The following is an 18,775-nucleotide window of genomic DNA, read 5'->3' on the forward strand; positions in this document are numbered from 1 at the left end:
TTTGAAAAAAATTTCAAAACTCTGAAGAAAGAGATTGAAGGTGACCTGAGAAGATGGCATGATCTTCCTTGCTCATGGATCGGGAGAATTAACATAGTAAAAATGGCCATCCTACCAAAAGCAATCTACAGATTCAATGCAATCCCTATTAAAATAACTACACAATTTTTTAAAGACATTGAAAGTTCAATTCTGAACTTCATATGGAAAGACAAAAAACCCAGAATAGCTAAAATAATCTTATACAAAAAAAGATCATCGGAGGAATCTCCATACCTGATCTCAAGCTATACTATAAAGCAACAGTAATTAAAACAGCATGGTACTGGCACAGCAACAGGCTGGTTGATCAGTGGAATCGAATCGAAGACCCAGATATGCATCCACACACATATGGTCACTTGATTTTTGACAAAGAAGCCAAACCCATTCAATGGAAAAAGGATAGCATCTTCAACAAATGGTGCTGGTCTAACTGGATGTTTATGTGTAAAAAAATGCAATTGGACTCATATTTGTCACCTTGCACAAAACTTAAATCTAAGTGGACAACGACCTCAACAGAAAACCAGAGACACTAAATCAGATAGAAGAAAAAGTGAGGAAGAGCCTGGAACACATTGGCACAGGAGACTACTACCTGAACAGAACACGAACAGACCATGCCTTAAAATCAACAATTAATAAATGGGACCTCATGAGGCTGAGAAGCTTCTGCAAAGCAGGAGACACTGTCAAGAGAACAAAGTGACAGCCTACAGACTGGAAAAAGATCTTCACCAACCCTACATCTGACAAAGGTCTAATATCCAAAATATATAAAGAACTCAAGAAATTAAACACCACCAATCCAAATAACCCCATTGAGAAATGGGGCTTGGAACTAAACAGAAAATTCTCAACAGAGGAATATCAAATGGCTGAGAAACACTTAAAGAAATGCTCAATCTCCTTAGTTGTCAGGGAAATGCAAATCAAAACAACTCTGATACTCCATGTTACACCCATCAGAATGGCTAAGATAAAAGAGTCAAGTGACACCATATCCTGGCAAGGATGTGGAGAGAGAGGCCCACTCCTTCATTGCTGGTGTGAATTCAAACTAGTACAGCCACTTTGGAAATGTATCTGCTGCTATCACCGAAAACTGGGAATAGGGTTTCCTCAAGACCCAGCTATTCCACTCCTTGGAATATCCCCAGAAGATGCTCCAGCACAGAATAAGAAAATTTGCTCCACCATGTTCATAGCAGCCTTATTCATAATACCCAGACTGTGGGAACAGCCTAAGTGTCCCTCAGTAGAAGAATGGATAAAGAAACTGTGGGACATTTACACTATGGAATACTACTCAACTGTTAAAAACAAGGAATTCCCAAAATTTGTGGACAAACGGATTGAACTAGAAATGATCACCCAGAAGCAGAAATAGTCAAATGGTATATACTCACTTATATCTGCATACTATCCCAAGAGGCATGTCCCATGAAAGTCTTCACTAACCTGGAAACTGGGACAGTGGGCAGGACATTCTTTTGGGACTCTAGATAAGAGAAGCATGGGAGAATGGCAAAGTTGAAGGATCCAGAGGATCCTAGAAACCTCCATGAAGAACATTATGATAGGCAGATTTGGACCCAGTGGTCCTGCTCAAACTATGGCACTAGCCAAGGACAATACAGGCAGTAACTTAAACCCCTACTCAGATCTAGCCAATGGACAGGACATTCTCCACAGTTCAGTGGAGAGTGGGGTCTGACTTTCACACGTACTCTGGTGCTTCATATTTGACCATGTCCTCTGAATGGGGAGACCTGGTGGCACTCAGAGGAAGGATAGCAGGCTACCAAAAAGACACTTGATACCCTATGAGCATATATACAGGGGGAAGAATTCCCCCTCAGTCACAGTCAGAGGGAAGGGAAGTAAGAGGAAAAAGGGGGGGGGGAGAGGAATGGTAGGATACAAGGGAGGGGATAACCATTCAGATGTAATATGAATGAATTAATAAAATAAAATATAAAAAAGAAGTAAGCTAAGAGAAACACTGTTTTATTAATGTAACTTCAATAATTTTCCATATTATAATGTGTTGTTTTGTGTTATAGTGTTTTTATCTAACTAAATGTGTTAAAGTATGATTTTTATTGCTTCATATTGCTCCACTTTACATTAGTATGTTTAGTACCATTATTTATCCAATATTTTCCATATTTGTAGAAATGTTACATCTTACTTTTCACTATTCTAATTTTCCCCAATATAGAATATCTAGAGGTCTTTGTTAAAATCATGTATCATCTTCATAGTCCAGTATCAAAGTGTCAGCAGTGGCAGGCAAAATGCATACCTTCATAGTGCTTCTATGATAAATATGTTTGTTTCTCTCCAAATATGAATAAACTGCAGCACACAGATTGCAGGTAGCACTGTTTTTTAAAGCTAGCCACTTTCAGCTTGACACCAAGACAAGGTTACTTGATCCAGATCTGTATCTGTAATAATCTGCCTTCTTGTTTAGTTCTGAACAAATGCCTGTTTGCCATAAGGATGGTACCAGTGTCAGATGAAAAAACGGCCACCCACTTTCATGTACGAGAACACATGGGGTTTACCATGGTATGCATGACACAAATATATCCCATTGTGTGTGTGATGATGCCTAAGAAAGACACTCCAAGATCTCTCAGCATGCTGTGCAGGCAAAAGGAGTTTTTTCTTTACAGCACTGTGTAATCTTGGTGAAGACCCTTGGTGAAGTTCAAATCTCAGGAGGTTCCAAGGCTTTTATCTTTTACTTCTAGAGTATTGTGCACATTCCTCTCCCTTTTAGGAAGTTCTGTTCAAATTCAGAAGAGATAGCCATTTAACGCTTGCTTTCATGTAATTTTTTATTATAAGACATGCAAATTTATCCCATAGAAATATTGTACATATCAGAGTGGAAGTAAAATCAGAATGGAAAAAACATTTATACAATGAAATTATCAGTATTGTGGTTGGAGAGATGGTCTAGTGCGTAAGAGCGTATGTTGCTCTTGCAAATGACCTGAATTGGTTTCCTAGCACCCAAGTTGGGTGAATTACAGCATCTTGTAACTGCAGCTCTAGAGGAGCCCCATTCATGGACACCTGTTTTCTCTCTCTCTCTCTCTCTCTCTCTCTCTCTCTCTCTCTCTCTCTCTCTCTCTCTCTCTCTCTGTCTCTCTCCCTCTTACACACACACACACACACACACACACACACACACACAATCATTCACACTCACACACACTGTTATATTTTTAAAAAGTTTTCCATTTGGATTTTTTTTTAAAGAATACATTTTAGAAAGCAATTCATTAATCTCTGTCTTGCTTCACTTTTAGAACCTATTAATATGGCACCATATTCCTAACATGTCAATATTATGTTTAAAAGCTACATGTTGAACTTGAAATATCTGCAGATGGCAAGTCATTTACTAAACCAGGAAAAATGTATGAATCCTGAGGGATCTCCTGACCCACTAACAGTGGGATATAAACCTACATTGAATAGTAATTAAGAGCTATTACTAGGATAATTAGAAAACGGATCTGCTGCAGAGGGGTTAGACCTTAGCTTCTGAATTTATTAAGAGACAGATTCTGATCTGTGAATGGAAAGAACTCAAAGTTCATTAATACCACAACCCCAACATCTGCCTGCCGCAGGGAAGATAATGATTTAGTGAAAATTAATCTCACCTTTTCAAGGCAGCAGGTTTTTGAAGACAATTACATCATTGACATATATTTCCAAAACCACATTGCTTACAACTTAAAGATAAATGTTTCTTGACATTTCTTGAACAATAGATATTAAGGAAAAAAGATATCTGGGGAAAGGTTATTTTCTAATTTTTAATTATAAAGCACTGCCCCCCCACCCCGTGGAATCTCTAACTTTCCTTATTCTCCTTCTTCAAGATCACTGTGATATTCTGAAAAGGCCAGGGTCCAGTATCAAGCAACAAAATAACAGAACCATTGGAGGAGAGACTGTAAAATAAAACAAAACACAAAGGAACAGTAATTATCTTTCAAGCTAATTTTTTTTTTCAGTTTATCCACTGGTCTTCATTATACCACCTGGTGTAGAAAGGCCCTCTTTTTCTTTTTATTTCTTGCTACTTTCTACCCAAACCTAACTTTTGCTTCCTTAGGCTAGGTTTTCTATGAAGCATCTAATTGCTTGCTAGGGGCTAATCTGAGAGAAAACAGTGAATGAGTGAGGGTAGGCTGTTATTTCACCTTCATGACTGTGTAAGTCCTTCTCCTTTATATTCTAGTATGGACTGGCATGTGTAGCAGCCTGTTATCTTCTATTGTCCTACCAATGACAAGTGGTGACAACTACAGGATAGTGACAAAGTATGTGTCTATTTCTTATTCTAGCCATTAATATTGTCAAAGAGTCAAACAGATTCTGCAGTAGTGCTTCTAGTTCCCTTGAAAATTCAAGTGCAAGATGCTGATATTCTCTGTTGCTTTTTGTCTTGTTTTCTCCTAATTTTTATGTATAAAGTTTAATGACCTTTAATATCTTCCATAAAATTAGATCATAAAAATAATAAGATAATAAATATATACTTTGCTTTCAAAAACTACATTTTTATCCTTTTTAATTCTTCTCTCAAACTCTGTGCTAAAGACATAACTGCATATTAGCTCTGTCAAACATTATCCTACATTGATACAGTTTTAACATGTGTTTTCAATGAGTATTATTTCCTTTTTTTTTTTTTTTTTTTTTTTTTTTTTTTAGAGTTCACTAAAAACATTTATTTTTAAGCCATGGTTAACCTTACAATCTTAATGAAGCAATCATAGATCTTGTGACTTTGGAAATAGGGGTACTACCAAGACCCAGCCTTTCACATGACTGGAATACCCCCTTGGTGTAGTGCTTGCATGGTACATGTGAGGTCCTGGGTTCAAGAAAAAAGACTCAGTCTTCTCATTAGAACATTTTCTGGCTTGCTTATACTACCAAAAGTCAACACATTACAGATAGAAACTGGTTCCTGACCTTGAGCTATAGTGCCCAGGCTTTGGCTCCCTCTTCAGATTTCTGATGCAGTCAAAAATGCCTACAGAGGCATTCCTTCACCACCACCACCCCAAAGTTATAGGGACAAATAATCATAATTAGAGCTCAGCCATGAATAAATGAATACTGGGACTAGCCAGACAGCAACCATTAAGAACATTTCCAACAAAGAAAAAAATTTTCTATTGCTGTATAACTTCTCAAAGGGGGAAAAAACTAAACTCTTAGCAGAAGAGTTTTGCTAAGTTGGCAAACTAACTAGGGCCAATTGTGCAGCCTGGAGGACAGTTGTGCTACCTCACCACATTGGGTGGTACAAGAGTTGGGCCACAGGAGTAAGTCATCCCACACGTTATCAAGGGCCACCTCACTGGCTGCATCTCCCAAGCCTGGAGTCAGCACCCTGCCTCTAAGGTGAACCCAACACACCAGCCCTTGGTTTCCAGGTACACCCAACAGTAGTCTAGTAGTAATAACCAAATGAACTCCCTGAAACCAGGCCAGAGACTGACATCCAAATAAAATGAACCAGCAATGGGCCTGTTGGATCACTCCTAGCAGCTTGGTTTCCAAAGAGCAACACCTCTCAGGCTTGAACAGCATTCCCAGCTAAGAACTCAGAGAAAGTTGCACTCTATGTTGATATGCTGATAGGATTCTCCATGATCTTCCTGCAATCCTGATATGTTTTGAACGTCAACAGCCTTGTGGAGACTGCAACAGAGAGAATCTTTTTATACCCTCCCCGTACCCTTCCTCTCTTCATTAGAGGTGGCAAGCCAAGATAAAAAGGGAAGCAGGAGTAAAATCCTCTCAGAAAGAGTTCCTAGTTTCATTCTCTTGAGTGAAAAGCTTTCTAAATTGGTGTGTGTCTGACATACAAGTTCCCTGAGCTACTCTCTATGATGTGACCTGAGGCGGAAGGCCATTTTCACAAGATGCCACCATCCTATGGGACTCAAGGAAAAAGAGGAAACTTTGTGTTTGACTGCTGGGCCTGTCTACAAGTGTTGAGAACAGCTCAAGGGTAAGGCTAACCTGACACCAAGACAAAATGAAAAGTCAGCAAACCAGCTCATATGAAAAGGGAAAAAATTCAATTTTCCAGATCCCAGTCCTTTCTTTCTAGTCTCTGCCCACATCCACGTGCCAAACTGACAATTACTGGAAGCTGCAAGATCTTTGCAGACCTACCACACAGCACAGTGACACCTGTACAGAAGCCACAGCACTCTCGGGCCTTCTAAGTCTCTTGTCCTGGTAATATGCTTAGGACAGGACACTCACCCTTTGACCCATCAGACACTACCACCTTCACCTCTATTTAGAACAGCAGCTCCAGGAATTAGTCATTTCCACAGAGTATCAACAAAACTGCATGTAGAACTAGGAGTGCATCTAGACAGGACCATGAGGAAACTAAAAAAGCTGGTTTGTGGGAGCAGTAACACCTGGTAAACAGCTTCATGTATACAGAAAGCCAAAAGCTCTGTTGTGCACTTGAGCAAGACCCCCTCAGTAGTTTAGTTTCTGGAAACCACTCTGTAAGGCAGAAGAAACACCCAAGATGACCCAAGCAGCTTGCTAGTGTCAAGGAAAAAAATGTATTTCCTTTAAAAAATACAGAAATCTTTGAGGGAATTAAGATACCATAAGGGCCAAATATTCATGGGACTTAGGAAAAGAAAACTGTCTAAAAAGATTCAAGATGTAACTAAGACAAACAAAGGCCTGTCTCAGACTTTGGCTAACAGTGTTTTTTAGACTGTGGGGGAAAGAAGCCTGGAGGAGCTCCATCAAGATCCTGACAGAGAGCCCTATGTAACCTTTCACCTGTAAATGACGAGTGAGCAGCTACACAGTGATGATGGGACAACACTAACTAAATTACATTCACCATCAAGCCCTGTTCTTCTGATATACGACTTATATCCATCTGAAGTTACATTCATCAAAGAACTTGAAAATCTGTTTTTATTGAGTAGAGTTCAGGACAGGAGACAAAAGCTTTGTGGGCCACTGGCACCCTAGTTCATCATGGAAATGCCAGGGGATGGGGAGCTGAGTGTTGCATCTGGTTTGTATCTCTCACCCCCCAGCAGCTCTCCAGGTGCCCTGTTCCACATAGTTCACAGCAGGGAAAGTTATCTCTTAAATACTGGTTTCCTTGGTCTGCTTATTTTGCTTAAATGCAAACAACATTCTTTACAAGGGGAAAACAACTACAGTTGCTTATGTCTGAAGAGCTCATCTAAAATAAAATAAAATAAAATAATGTGGGAAAACTGCTCTGAACAAGTAGGCAGAACAGAAATGCCATTCTCAGAGGCTTGGAGAGTAGTACCTCACACATTAGTTACTCAGTCACAGTATCCAGTTAAACAATCTTCCTGACCATACCCGCCTTGGCTGCACACTCTTACCACCCCCCTTCAGCTCTGTGTTTTTGTGCATTGCTGGCCCCAGGTACTGGGACAAAACAAGTCCTTCTGGAAGCTTCCAACAGCTCAGTACTTCACTCCTGGAATAAACTCCTTGGCATCTGGATTCAGGTTACTTTTGCTCAGAATGTCTTCAGATTCCTGACTGTTGCTGACTGATAGTCTATTCAACTGTTGCTGTAAGTGTCCCGCACCCTGAGGCAGGTCTTGTGATGGTATGAACCAGTCCTTGTCCTCTTCATCCAGAATCTCCTGAAAGCAGCGGCCAAGAAGTCTTGCTCCTGCAGCTCTTCTTCTACCTGTCTGTTAAAATCCTCTTCGTTCTCCATCCACATGTATTTTGCAAATAGGTTTTCCTTTTCCTCATGTCCATTTAACCCTTGGTCCTCTTTCCATTTACACTGGGTGATGTACTTGCCACACTGGATCCATTCATTATGGGGATTCTTGCAGAGCCTGTGTTCAGCGTTGTCATCTGCCTCTCTCACCTTCACCCTCCCAGGTGCCTGGCCGCTCGGACCATGCCGCCCTGAGGTCCCAACCACAGCACAATGCTGCCCCCTCAGAGTGCCAAGTATTATTTCTTAAGTTTCTCCCTGAATTATATTATTTTTACATTTATTCGCACCACTGTAGTAATCAATAGCTCTTCTTTTTAGATTACAGGGCAGGAACTTAGAGTCAAGAGCTGACGCAGAGGCCATGGAGGAGTGATGCTAACTTGCTTGCTCTTCGTGGCTTGCTCAGCCTGCGTTTTCTATAGAACCCAGGACCATTTGCTTAGGGCTGTCCCAACCCACAATGATCTAGAAATAAAATAATATGGATGGATCGAGGGTGGTTATAGGCTAGAACAGGAGGAGCATATGGGGAGGGCAGGAAAAGGATGATCAAGAGGAAATAAAAGAAGTGAAAACTAAAATCATTCTATTTTCCAAATTTGTTTAAAAATGTATTGTTAGAATTTCCTACATGTAGTGATATGTGGTCACCTCATTTCTGTATTTCACATATACCTACAGCTCAACTTTATGGAGGCATTTTCTTAATTGAGGTTCCCTTTTTAAAGAAGATTTGAGCTTGTCTGATATTAACATGAAACTATCCAGCACACCCTTTTCCTCTATAGCCCTGCCATGGGGAAGTGACCAAATAGCAGGCAACAATGTGTATGTGAGAGACAGTGTCTGCTGCCTTTACTAGAGAACCCACAGGAAACCTGAGATGCCCATCAGCTACATCTGTGTAGGGGGCCCAGCTCCAGCTCATGCGTGGTCCTTTCTGGGTGCTTCAGTCTCTGAAAGCCCTTCTGAGCTCAGTAATGATTCAACTTGATGTATTGGAGTGGGTTGGTATGGGGGGCTCCTCTTTTCTGAGGAGTAGGGGAATATAAATAGGGTGATGAGGCAGAGAAGGTAGGATAGTTATGAGCATGAGACTGACTTTACATAGGGAGGAGAGGAGGGAGAGGCCTATAATCGAGATGTAATGTGAATAAATAAATATCCAGCACAAAACTCTTAAACCAAGCACTGGGAGAATATTGTGGAAGAGGGGTTGGTAGGAGACAGACTACACTAGTCAGAAAATGAGGATATCTGCTATGAGATAGTGTCTTCTATTTATGACAAGGAAACTGGGCCCTCAGTTTCTCAACAATGGTATCAACTTAGTAAGACCTACATAGTAACAATATTAGTTGGCCTGACAAAATAGATGGGGCAAATCTGACGCTACCCGGCCCCTAGAAGAAATACAGGCAACTACAGGATGAGTAAGGGGCAATCAACCTGTTGCCATTCTTTAACAATATCAGTTACAGACATTCTATGAAAAATTATGGAGAAATTAAACAATAAAGTACTCCATTAGTCAAAAGTCCTGATTCTAATTAAGCTCTACTATTCTGATCTTTGGCCTTGAGCAAGTAAGTAGGCAATGATGTGATACTCCTACACTCACTTTTAACTAATGGATAACTTGAAATAGCAAGTCTTGTATGCAGATATAAATGAGTATATACCATTTGAGTCTTTCTGCTTCTGGGTTAACTCACTCATTATGATCATTTCTAGCTCCATCCATTTATCCACAAATTTCGGGAATTCCTTATTTTTAATAGCTGAGTAGTATTTCATAGTGTATATCTACCACAGTTTCTTTATCTATTCTTCTACTGAGGGACACTTAGGCTGTTTCCATGTTCTGGCTATTATGAATAAGGCTGCTATGAACATGGTTGAGCATATGACCTTGTGTGCTGAAGCATTTTCTGGGTATATTCCAAGGAGTGGAATAAACTTTAAACCCCTACCCAGATTTAGCCAATGGGCAGAACATTCTCCACAGTTGAGTGGAGAGTGGGACTTGACTTTCTCACGTACTCTGGTGCCTCATATTTGACTATGTCCCCTGGAAGGGGAGACCTGGTGGCACTCAAAGGAAGGATAGCAGCTTACCAAGAAGAGACTTGATACCCTATGAGCATATACAGGGGGAGGAAGTCCCCCTCAGGAACAGTCATAGGGGAGGGGAATAAGGGGAAAATGGGAGGGAGGGAAGAATGGGAGGACACAAGGGATGGGATAACCATTGAGATGTAACAAGAATAAATTAATAAAATAAAAAAAGAAATAGCAGGTCTCTAAATTTCCTTCTTTATAAGAAGTTCAGAGTCCTTTTTAATAGTAAAAATACAAATTACTTCCCCAGTGTTTCCATACAACTCTATGATTCTTCAGTATCTTGTAGCCATGACTAACAACTTTCTTAACATTCATACCCAGTTTTTAGAATGATGGCTTGATGTGTGTGTTGCTGAAGTAGCAGTTATACTTCAAGTGAAAAATAGGATGCATTTGAACACACAGAATAGAAACATCACCTCATACAAAATGACAGATTCCTGGTTAGTGTACATGTTCAATTAGTCCTAGAACTAATTTCTAATTTTATACTTTGTAGATAAGTAAGTAAAGCCTACAAAGTAACTAGGGGAAATAAACCAACACATTAGAAAAAAAGATTTTAGCCTGTCAAGTAGTTATGAGTATGAGACTGTCTTTAGATAGTTCTGATTCAGAGTGAAGCAATATTAGCACTTAACAACTAGGTAGTAAAACTCTTACCACATCATATCTGTTTTCTGAAAATATAGCTTATAGTTTACTTACATCTCATAAATATATACAATAATTTTCTTAAAATTAATAGCAATCAATATGGTCCTATAGGAGTTATTTCAACTATCAAAAGAAATGCACAGTAAAGCTTATCCTGGGACAGCAGTCCAAGGATAGAAGAGATGCTATAAAGGAGCTGAGACACACATTTTTTCATGTTCTGAAATTTTTCATACTACAAAATCTAAGATTTATTAATGTGCATTTTGTACTTTAATTTAGTTATACTGGAGGCAGGAATAGCTGACCAGTAGATTACTATTTAGAAGCACTTTTATGTATTTACTTTAAAAATTCTATGCATGTGTTGGTGCACATATCTGTATGTACATGTGAGGTGGGGTGGGCATGCATTTAATCATTGTTGTTCTATAAATTTGTTCCCATGGTGAAAAGTTTCTGACTAGACTGAAAGTTTTCCAGGACTCCAATATATTAGCCTACTGTAAGCACCAAGGAGCCTTTTCTTCCTCCCCTTGTGGCAAAGTACAGGTGGGTGAAGCCTCTGAAAACTATTTACAGGGCTGATGAGGATCTGAATTCAGGTCCTAAAGCTTTTACAGTAATATCACCTAGTGATGCCTCATCTTCCCAAACTTCCTTTTTAGTGCTTTTCCCATAAAAGCAACACAGAAATATAAAGAATCTAACTACAAAGTAATCTAGGTTTTTTGTGCATTATTTCCTTTTTTCATTTAATATTTTTAATTGAAAATAAAATTTTCAGTGTCCTTACCTTATGGTATAAAAGGCTTGCCTCTATCTTAACAGTGAGAGTGAGCATGCCTTTGAGTCTTTTGACTGCTCTTGTGACCCCTTTACTTCTACTGGTTGACTTCATCTAGCCCTGGTATGAGGGTATATGCCTAGCCCCGTGTTAACTTGTTAGGACATGTTCGATTGAAACCTCTGAAAGGCCTGCTTTTTTTCTGAAGGGAGATGGAAGATCAGCAGATCTGGTGAAAGATGAGGTGGGGACTGGGAGGAGTGAAGGTAGGGAAAATAATAAAAACAACACAAAAGAAAATAGATTTTCCTCTTATGTAATACCTCTCAACCACAGATTCACTTCCTTCTAGTCTTCCTTGATCCACACAATATCCCACCTCCCCTAGATCCCATTTCCCCTGTTTTCTTTTCAGAAAAAACCAGGCCTCCAAGAAATAACAACCAAATAGGATAAAACAAGATACAATAAGACAAGTTGAAAGTCCCTGTATCAAAGCTGGACAAGCCAACCCAACAGATGGAAGAATCTCAAAAGCAGGCAAAAGCTTCAGAGACACATTCACTCCCACTGTTAGGAGTCTCACAAAACACCTAGCTAACAACCATAACATGTATGCAAGGACTTGCTGCAGACTCCTGCTGGCTGCTTCACTCTTATGAGCCCTTATGAATCCTGCCTAATTGATTCGGTGGGCTATGTTCTTCTAGTGTCCTCCATTTTCTCTAACCCCTACAATCCTTCCATTTTCTTTTATGCAGTGTCCCTCAAACTCTGAGTGGATGGACCCATTTGAAATGTAGACAGCTCTCCTCATAATGTCTGGCTTTTCTTATAATGCATCCACTCCCATCTGATGCCAGAGGAAGCCTCTCTGATAATGACTGGAAAAGGCAGTGATTGAAGTATAGCAAAATAACATAAAGTATCATTTAATTGATTTAATTTTGATAGTCATGTTTAGTTCTATCCTAGGTCTGTGGGTTATTCAGTCTCCAGTTTCTGGCTACTCAGCCAGTGTGGGGCATAGGCTCCCTTCTCATGGTGTGGGACTCAAGTTAAACCAAAGATTAGTTTGCCACTCCCAAAAATTCTCAGCAACCATTGCCGCAACACATCTTGCAGGTAGGGCAGGTGAAGTGTTTGTGGCTGGGATGGTGTCATAGTTTCTCTTTCTGTAGCTGGAAGAATACCTTTTTGTGCCAAAGAGACTAGAACAAATGGTGAAAGTTCCATGCAGGCAACAGCTCAACCTATCTACTTTCAATGAGCTGTGTGGACGTTTTCCTTCACAATGCTCATCCCCCCCCCCCAACCTTACACCAGTTTTAAGAGAATAACTTTCTGTCTCAGAATCAGCATGAGTTCATTAGAGATTTATATGGGACCTTCACAGCCAACAAGTCAACCAAATGCTGCCTAATCCAACCTCTGAAAGCCTTACTTAGGTACAAAAGATGACCACTTCATACTCCATATTCTCCATTACAAAGAATCCTCTCTAGGCTTACCCTCATAGATTCCATGAAATTTCCACTGCACTAGGTTTCCACACTAACTTCCAAGTTCCCTCCAATTCCATTTATATCTGGCCTTACTCTCTCCTTCCTTCCTTAGCCCCCTACCTGATTCTCTCAGTCCTATACTCACTTGCCTTGAGTCTACCCACAAAATCTATGCTATTTTCTCGTCCCTGACTTTTTTCTTATATTGTCTGACATTTGTGTGTAGGAGGGCTACTGTTGCTTTACTTAATCTTGCACCCAGCCACTTTGCTGAAAATGTTGATGAGTTATGGAAGTTCTCTAATAGAATTTTTAGGATCACTTATGTATAGTACTATATATTCAGCAAATAATGATTCTTTGACTTTTTCTTTTCCAATTTTATACCACTAATTTCCTTCAGTTTTCTTATGGCTCTAGCTAAGACTTCAAGTCCTGATAGGGAGAGACAACCTTTATTGTTCCTGATTTTAATGGGTTTGCTTTGAGTTTCTCTCCATTTAATTTGATATTGACTTGCTGTAAATTGCCTTTATTATGTTTATGTGTGTACTTTGTATCCATAATCTCTTCATCATTTTTACAATGAATAGATGATGTATTTTGTTAAAGGATTTTCAGCATCTAATGTAATCATCATGATTTTTTATTTAAGTGTATTTATATGGTATATTACACTTAATATTAGTTGCATGTTGAATTATTCTTGACTCTCTGACTTTAAAGTTGGAAAGAATTACTTTCTTGTTCATACTTTCTTCAATATTGTACTCTATCATGAGATAAATGAAAGCTGTGCCAGTTGTGGGACATACCAACATGCTTACTTCAGACTTTGCAGTGAATTCTGGAATAGGGATTTATTTTAGCTGATAAAGGGGCCAGGATAGGAATAATGGAGTTTTTTTTCTATTTTAGTACATAGCCTCTTTGTTCTGGATTTCACTTGACTTAGAAATAATGTAATGCCTAAATTGTAATTCCTACTTCTCACAGAAGCAATCAGATTAACCATTTTTACCTGCTTAGAGCTGACATTATTCAGCATGTGTTATCACAGACATTGGTTCTGTTTCATAATATGATGGTCTCTAGATGTGCTGGCTGATTTAATGACAACTTGATACCAGCTACAGTCATTAAATTTGAGAGAACCCCAATGTAGAAAATACCTTTATAAAATCTGTTGGTAAGTTTCTTAATTAGTGACCAAATGGGGAGGGCCCACGTCATTGTGGATGGTGAAATCCATTGGCTGATGTCCTGGTTTATATAAGAAAGTTGGCTACCTGCTGTCCTTCCTCTGAGTGCCACCAGGTCTCCCCCTCCAGGGGACATGGTCAAATGTGAGGCACCAGAGTACATGAGAAAGTCATATCACACTCTCCACTTAACTGTGGAGAATATTCTGACCATTGGCTAGATCTGGGAAGGGGTTTAAAGTTTACCTCCTGTCACACTGCTCCACACTAGGCAGCACCTCAGCTCAGCGGCAGCTCCCCTGCAGTGACACAGTCTGGGCGGAGCACTTGGTTTCACCACAGGCGCTAACTCAGAGCAGCTGCAGTTCTCCTGCTGTGGCGCAGGCCTGGCCGAGCACTCAGTTCCACCCTAGGCGCCACCTCAGCTCAGTGGCAGCTCCCCAGCAGTGACACAGTCTGGGCAGAGCACTTGGTTCCACCATTGGCGCTAACTCAGAGCAGCCGCAGTTCTCCTGCTGTGGCTCAGGCTTGGTGATGTGCTCAGTTCCATCCTAGGCAATACCTCAGCTCAGCAGCAGCTCCCCTGCGGTGACACAGTCTGGGTGGAGCACTTGTTCCACCACTGGCGCTAACTCAAAGCAGCCGCAGTTCTCCGGCTGTGGCGCAGGCTGGACAGAGCTCTCGGTTCCACCAGCTCTAAGACTATGGTTGGACACAGTGTGCAGTTTGAATCCAGAATTCCTGGCTAAGATTGGTGGTCAGTTCGGGCCCTGAGTCAATAACTGACCACAGCACGCACTTTGGGCCAAAAGGCCCTAGCGGAGCTTGGTGCGTAGTCCCAGCCCAAAAATTCTGGCTGGACCCTGTGTGCATTTTGGGCCCAGAATCCCTAGCTGAGCTTGGCAGACGGTTCAGGCCCTGAGAATCTAGCTGAGTTCAGCCCGTGGTTCGGTCCCAGTGCTCCTGGCTGGACTTGGCAGGGAACACAGAAGGCTGTGGATACCTTGGCCTGACCCAACGCTCATTCAGAGACCCAGATCAATTACAGGATCCACGGAAGAGGGGGGCTGAGGATCACTGGCTGTGAGAGACCAGAACAACAGGGCTAACCTCCTAACATCCACACCAGTGAAGCTTTGAGCTCCCAGCCTAGGGAAATCGTGAGAAAACAAGTGAATCTATCGTCAGACACCCTCCATTCAACTCTGGAAGCTACCCAACAAAAACAAAGATGGCAAGATGTCTAAAGGACAACAAAAAAGCACACGCAAAAAAACCCAAAACAACATGGCGTCTCCAGTTTCCAGCTATCCCAAAGAAAACAACCCAGAGAACTCAAATACAACGGAAATACAAGAAAATGACCTCAAATCCTTAGTAATGAGGATGATAATGGAGGAAACAAATAAAATTCGTAATCAAATGCAGGAAGATGCAGACAAACAGGTGAGAGACATAAAAGAAGCACATAGAGTGGAACTGGAAAAATTGCAGGAAAATGCAAACAACCAGATGAAAGAAATAAGTAAAACGGTTCAAGCTCTGAAGACCTATAAAGAGGCAATGGAAGAAACTCAGGAATATACAAAAATCAGATGAAAGAAATCAAAAATCAGTTCAAGATCTGAAAATGAAAATGGATTCAATGATAAACACACAGACAGAAGAAAAACGAGAACGTGAGACCTCAGAGAAGAAAGCGAGCAACACAGAGGTGAGCTTTTCTAACAGAATCCAAGAGATGGAAGAACGAATCTCAGGGCTAGAAGATACAATCACAGATATTGAATCAACCATTAAGAAAATGCCAAATCTGGAAAACTCCTGACACAAAACATCCAAGAAATTAAGGACACCATTAAAAGAAGAAATCTGAGGATAATAGGCATTGAAGAAAGAGAAGACATCAGACTCCAGGGCCCAGAAACTATTCTCAACAAAATCAAAGAAGAAAATTTCCCCAATCTAAAGAAAGAAATGCCTATAAACACACAAGAGGCCTACAGAACACCAAATAGAATTGACCAGAAAAGAAAAACTGCCCGCCACATAATAATCAAAACACAAAACATGCAGAACAAAGAAAAAATATTATAGTAAAAGCTGCAAGGGAAAAGGGCCAAATAACATTTAATGGTAAACCTATCAGAATTACACCCGACTTCTCAGCAGAGACCATAAAAGCCAGAAGGGCCTGAACAGAGATCCTGCAAACCCTAAGAGACCACAGATGCCAGGCCAGACTACTTTACCCAGCAAAATTATCAATAACTATTGATGGAGAAAACAAAATATTCCATGACAAAAACAAATTCAAACAGTACCTATCCACAAATCCAGCTTTACAGAAGGTACTAGAAGGAAAACTCCATTCCAAAGGGTCAAGCTACAACCAAAACTACCCAGGAAATAGATAACTATCCCATGGCAAAAACACAACTACACAAACGCTCGACTGGAAACAACATCAAAATTAAGACACTTAACAGTCACTGGTCATTAATATCTCTCAACATCAATGGCCTCAATTCTCCAATAAAAAGACACAGACTAACTGAATGGGTACATAAACAAGACCCAACATTCATCTGCATTCAAGAAACACATCTCACCCAAAATGAAAGGCATTACCTCAGGGTAAAAGGTTGGAAAAAAATATTCCAAGCAAATGGTCACAAGAAGCAAGCAGGCATAGCCATTTTAGTATCGAACAAAATAGACTTTCAACAAAAATTAATCAAAAGGGATGAGGAAGGACACTTCATACTCATCAAAGATAAAGTCAACCAAGATGACATCACAATTCTGAACATCTATGCTCCCAATACAAGGGCACCCACATTTGTAAAAGATCTCCTAAAAAAGCTTAAACCACACATCGATCCCCACACAATAATAGTGGGAGACTTCAACACCCCACTCTCACTGAAGGATAAGTCATTGAAACACAAACTAAGCCGAGAAATAACATCATTAACCAATGCCATGGGTCAAATGGATCTAACAGATATCTATAGAACCTTTCACCCAAACAAGAAAGAATACACCTTCTTCTCTGCACCCCATGGAACCTTCTCCAAAATTGATCACATCGTAGGTCACAAAGCAAGCCTCAATAGATACAAGAGGATTGAAATAATACCTTGTATCCTATCAGATCACCATGCTCTTAGGCTGCAATTCAACAACAACAGAAATAACAAAAAGCCTACACGTACGTGGAAACTAAACAACTCGCTGCTAAATGACACCTGGGTCACGGAAGAAATAAAGAAAGAAATCAAGGAATTTCTGAAATTCAATGAAAATGAAGAAACAACATACCCAAATTTGTGGGATACATTGAAAGCAGTGCTAAGAGGAAAATTCATAGCAGTAAGTGCCTTTAAAAAGAAATTGGAAACATCGCACATAAGCATCTTAACAACACAACTGGAAGCCCTAGAAAAAAAAAGAAGCAGAAACACCTAAGAGGAGTAGACGCCTGGAAATAATCAAACTCAGGGCTGAAATTAACAAATTAGAAACTAAGAAAACAGTCCAAAGAATCAACAAAACCAAAAGCTGGTTCTTTGAGAAAATCAACAAGATAGACAGACCATTAGCCAAACTAACTAAAAGGCAGAGAGACAGTATTGAAATCAACAAAATCAGAAATGAAAAGGGAGACATAACAACAGACACTGAAGAAATTCAAAGAATCATAAGATCCTACTTTGAAGGCATATACGCCAAAAAATTTGAAAATCTAAGGGAAATGGATGATTTTCTTGAACAATTTCACTTGCCAAAGTAGAATGAAGAACAGATAAACAAGCTAAATAGTCCCATTTCCTCTATAGAAATAGAAGCAATCATCGATGGTCTCCCAACCAAAAAAAGCCCAGGGCCAGATGGTTTCAGTGCAGAATTCTACCAGACCTTTAAGGGCGAGCTAATACCGATACTATTCAAGCTACTCCAAAAGATAGAAATGGATGGAAAATTACCAAATTCATTCCATGAGGCCATAGTCTCATTGATACCTAAACCTCACAAAGACTCAACAAAGAAAGAGAATTTCAGACCAATTTCTCTTATGAACATAGATGCAAAAATACTAAATAAAATAGTTGCAAAACAAATACAGGAACACATCAAAGATATCATTCATCATGACCAAGTAGGCTTCATTCCAGGCATGCAGGGATGGTTTAATATACAGAAATCCATCAATGTAATCCACCATATAAACAAACTGAAAATAAAAAACCACATGATCATCTCCTTGGATGCAGAGAAAGCATTTGATAAAATTCAACACCCATTCATGTTTAAAGTTTTAGAGAGATCGGGGATACAAGGCACTTTCCTCAACATAATAAAGGCTATATACAGCAAGCCAATAGCCAAAATCAAAGTAAATGGTGAGATACTCAAGGAAATTCCTCTAAAATGGGGAACAAGGCAAGGCTGCCCACTCTCTCCATATCTCTTCAATATAGTACTCGAAGTTCTAGCCAGAGCAATAAGACAACAAAAGGAGATCAAGGGTATCCAAATGGGAAAGGAGGAAGTCAAATTATCCCTCTTTGCAGATGATATGATAGTGTACATAAGCGACCCTCAAAACTCCACCAGAGAACTCCTAAAGCTGAATAAACAC

At 40.0% G+C, this 18,775-nt stretch overlaps 1 pseudogene; it reads right to left on the minus strand.

Annotated features, from left to right (window-relative positions):
• Positions 1-7,501: 7,501 nt before the first annotated feature.
• On the minus strand, positions 7,502-8,045 carry LOC127198881 (polyadenylate-binding protein-interacting protein 2B-like; annotated as a pseudogene).
• Positions 8,046-18,775: the final 10,730 nt, after the last annotated feature.

This window comes from Acomys russatus, chromosome 15 (assembly GCF_903995435.1).
Source record: "Acomys russatus chromosome 15, mAcoRus1.1, whole genome shotgun sequence".
Classification (NCBI taxonomy): domain Eukaryota; kingdom Metazoa; phylum Chordata; class Mammalia; order Rodentia; family Muridae; genus Acomys; species Acomys russatus.